The 4588-nt window shown below is 42.2% G+C and overlaps 2 pseudogenes; both read right to left on the bottom strand.

Annotated features, from left to right (window-relative positions):
* Positions 1–595: 595 nt before the first annotated feature.
* LOC105306480 lies at positions 596–1040 on the bottom strand (annotated as a pseudogene).
* Positions 1041–2482: 1442 nt separating this feature from the next.
* LOC105306441 lies at positions 2483–3459 on the bottom strand (annotated as a pseudogene).
* Positions 3460–4588: the final 1129 nt, after the last annotated feature.

Here is a 4588-nt window from a genome sequence, read left to right on the forward strand (position 1 = left end):
GGTAGCGTTTGCTCAAATTCCCCTGGGGCTCTGTGGTGTTTGGTCTTGGAGGATATTGGGAGAGAGGCCCTCTGGGTTGGGAAAGGCCCTCTGCGGCTCAGCCTTGGTTTTTCAACCGGGGCTGGTAAAAATCAAATGTTTCTCTGCTGACCCCACTTCTCTGCCTTTTGCCCTGATGACTGGGCACTGCTGCCGGCCACATGGAGCTCACAGCACTCCCAGACAGCGCTGTTCAGGGAACTTGCCGCACCTTCTCCCCTACCCCTCCTCCTACAGGGAGCTCCAGCTACCAGAGGCAGCTTCTTTGTTTCTCCCAGCCCACCACCCGACACCCTGACACCCGGGGTTCTGACCTGTCCATGCATGCTGATGTGCAGTTTGGGTGTTTTTGTTGAGTTTTAGATGTTCATCTTATTGTTTCGAGGGGAGAGATCTGGGGACATCTCTCACTGAGTCATGTTTCTGATGTCTGAACTTAGACCTATTTCTTAAGATTAAATGAGATAATCTGAGAAAAGACCCTAGTTTAAGCTGGCACATAACAAACATTTATTAAATACAAACCATTATTATTATGCTATTTTTTTTTTTAAGCAACTGATAGTAAATTTATTAAAAAGGCTTATTTAAGCATCTGCAATGGTGACTTCAACCTCGACTTTTGGTTCAATACTGATGGAAGTAATCTGCTTAACAATCTCAGAGGGACGGTGCAAGTTAGTGAGTCGCTTGTGGATCCTCATCTGAAAAAGATCCCAAGTCTTAGAACCTTTTCCACAGGGATTTTTTCTTGTAGTAATTCTCAGAGTCTTGGTAGGCATCCGAACTGGTCCTTTCACTTTGAGATTCTTGTCCTTTGTACCTCTGATCAAGTCAGCACACACCTTCTCCAAAGATATTACCTTGCGGCTGCTCAGAGTAATAATTCGGTGAACTGCCACCTCTGGTTCCACAGGTGTCTTTCCGGTATCTTTAAAAGCCGTGGCTGCGGCGCAGCTTCCTGACCAACTCGTTTCTCCTCGAGAGCGAACAGTGGTGAGTCAGGAGCAACAGCGAGCAGAACGAAGCTCAACTGAAGCTGCTACCGCGTCTTCCTCAAAGAGCTGTTATGCTATCATTTCACTCAGATATGTCAGTTAATTTACTTATCCATCTTTCCACTGATCTTTCTCCAATAAGGTTAGGGTGAAATTTTGGTGGAGGGAAAACATTAGGAAATAAGACTTCTGAGGAACTTAACTGCTCGGGCTACAAATGGTGATTATGTATATTGTTGGGTGGGCTGCCTGTTTCTGATTGTGCTAGCCAAAATACACAAGAAAAAGAAGGTTAAGATCATGAACTTCTAATTCAAGGCATGGGTAGAGATCCAGATAATCTCTATGGAATTCTTAAGGAATCTTTATTTTACATGACCAGTTGGCAGATATGGCTAAGGTTCAAGCTCGAGACCTGATTTTATGGAGTTGTAGAGTTACAACATCAGGTAAATATCCAACCCCACCATATCTCTTACGCTAGAATAAGGGTACTGTTGGGAGGGAGTAGGACTCTGAGACTTGGTATGGGGATATTTGGGCAGAGATGAACCTAGCTGGGAATTTGAACTTTCAAATCCCCTTGAATCTTCTTTGCTAGCAGAACTCTCCCTGTCTCCCTCCCCCTGCAAACCATGAATGATATAGCCTTCCCTTCCATTAAAAAGTTTTTAATAGTTCCCTGGTAAAGAGCATGCATTTTCTCTTCAGTAGCTATCCTGACCACTCATAGTTTCCACATTCATAGTGAGAGTTTGATTCTAACATGCCTAGATAGGATAGGTGTGCTCCAAGAACAGGAGCATATGCACTGAAGGAATTGCAGAAACTTGTCAACCTTATTGAGAAAATCCTGGGGACTGGTGAGGACAAATTTATTGATGTGGGTGCCCTCACCTAGGATCTGAGTATTATTGTATTAGCTGAACACTTGGAGTGGTGTTAATAGTCTTTCGGATTGGTTACTGGAAGCCTGGACTCAACAGTGGCTTATGATCAATGATATTGAGATGCTAGAACCTTACTGACACATTGTGGAACAGCAGTCCTTAAACTTTGAGGTGCATACGATTCACCCAGAAATCTTGCTAAACTGTAAATTCTGAGTCAGTAGATCTGGGGTAAAGCTCAAGATGTTGCATTTCTAAAAAACTTAGTGATGCTGATGCAGCCAATCCTTAGTTGACATTTTGAGTAGCAAAATCAAGGAAGAAGTGCAAAGGTTAGAGAGATGGAAATGTCAAGGTGCACCCATTATGTGCAGCCACTAACTGGATACCTCCAAAGGGTCCAGAAAGACACTTTCTTCTCCATGGCAATATGAATTGCATTGGTGTTCTAGCTTCTTTGAAAAGCCCTGTCAGTGGCTTCTTTAGTAGGTAGACATGAGAACGGGAGATGCCCTCTTGGGACTGGACAATCTTATTTCTTTTTCTTTTTAAAAAAATTATGATTTAGTAGCAACTGAGGTTCCCAATTTTAACCTCTTAGCAGCAGGATCCAAGTTCCCTTATTTGCATATTAGCATCTAAGTGTCGAGGGGTTAAATAACCAGCACAAAAGATACTGTACTTCTGATTGTAGCATTTGGCAGAACTGAAAGGAAGGGAAGTTGTGTTACATATTGAAGGGATTGTGGGCAACAGAAAGAAGACACCAGGAGAAGATAAAATGTCACATGAAATCTTCATAGTCTTGTACATATCCTTCATCATAAGTGCCATAATCTGCCAGATCATCTTTCATGGGGGCCTTTAATCCCCCTCCAGGAACCACACCTTTCTTCTTCTTTTTGTCTTTGCTTTTTTTTGCTTCTGGTTTTCACTACAAAGCACAATCAATAAACTGGTAATCTTTTTCAAGTCATCAATTTCCAATGACATACAATCTCAAACTAAGGCTTCCAAAAAACTGGCACAGTATAGTGACTTTTGGGATTGTGTAATTTTATCTTTTAGTAACTTTCCAAACTCTGTGAAGTCATCTCCTGAAAATAGATGGGTTTAAACATCTATGCCATAAACTATGTTAGTAACACAAAAAGTTTCTTTTGCTAATCTGAGGTCTCATTCTTCCTGTAATTTCTTTGGCTACAGTTTATTGGCTAATTAATACTTTAGGTTCTTCTAACATCTTTTTAATTTATTCTTGCCTTTTCTTCAGTCGCTGTTCTTTCTCCTTTGTCTTTTTTTTTTTTTTTCTTTTCTGAGATTTTGACTTCTGGTTTTACTTCTGCTTCCTCTCTTTTTTTTCATCATCATCATCATCTAGTTATCTTTGATATCCTTGTCCTCGTCCTCTCCTTCCCAGAGGTCCCCACCAGCGGTGCCATGGCCCCACACCTTCTGCACCAGATCTTCCATGGAGAACGTGTCCGCATTCGGGAGTCGGAGTCTCTAGCCACTGCCACTGCTGCCGCCATCTGGAGCTGGGTATGAGTGTGTGTGAAGGACGAACCAGCGAGGAGTTAGTGCTGCGGAGGTGAATCACTGTGGGCAATCTTATTTTAAGAGGAATAATGGAATTCTTGAGTGGTAGAGGCCAGATGTTGGCACCTAACCATGAACAATAAGGTGAAAGAAATTACTATATAAGCTGCAAGGACAAGTGGTAATCAACATGCTTTGCCCACAGGGATTGCTGGTGGTAGCTAATTGATTATAGTGTTCCTAGAAATGAAATAGATGGACAGCTTACTGATGTGCTACTTGACCCATAGAAGTGGAAAATTTCTAGGTCTGGTGGGGAGAAACTTGATCCAAATTGTATCAGAGATTTACAGGCTTTTACCCAGTTCTTCAATTTAAGTCAGTTCCCCAGACCAGAAGCCCCTTGATAGGGTAGATGGGGGTGGGAAGTTTTGAGTTTCTTTCTATAAATCTTTCTTCTGCTCAGAGGTTCTCAAAGTGTGGTCCCTGGACCAGTAGCATTATCTGGGAACTTGTCAGAAATGCAAATTCTTGGGCTCTGCCTCAACTCCACTGAATCAGAAACTCTGGGAAAGCCTGACAATCTGTGTTTTAACAAGCCTTTCCAGTGATTCTGATATATGCTAAACTGAGAACAACTGCTCCACGCCTTTCACCAGAAAGTCAGTAGCCATTTGCCAGGGTAACTGTGAATGGAAACAGGAAATAGTCAGACCTTTGGGGGAGTTATTAGATACTGTATTTTGATAATACTAGTCTTGGGGACTCAACAACCCATTGTGGTCCACCAGTCAGAGTGAGGATTTATGGAGGTTCAGTGAAGAAGGATCTTGGTTCAGATCCATCTCACAATGAGTCTCGAAGACCTGTCTGGTGGTTATTTTTCTAGTTGCAGAATGCATAGTGGGAATAGGTGTATCTAATAATTAACAAAATCTCCAAAATGGTTCCTTGACCATAGAGTAAGGAAATTATGGTAGGAAGGGCCAAGTGGAAGTCCTTTGAACTGTGCCTGCCCCACTACGTTCTCTCCAACAATAGTACACTTAAAGGAATGCTACATTGTTAGAGAAGTTGCATAGATTAGAGCACCTTCAAAGATTTAAAACATGCCATAGCTCT

This window comes from Pteropus vampyrus, unplaced genomic scaffold (assembly GCF_000151845.1).
Source record: "Pteropus vampyrus isolate Shadow unplaced genomic scaffold, Pvam_2.0 Scaffold436, whole genome shotgun sequence".
NCBI classification, from domain to species: Eukaryota; Metazoa; Chordata; class Mammalia; order Chiroptera; family Pteropodidae; genus Pteropus; species Pteropus vampyrus.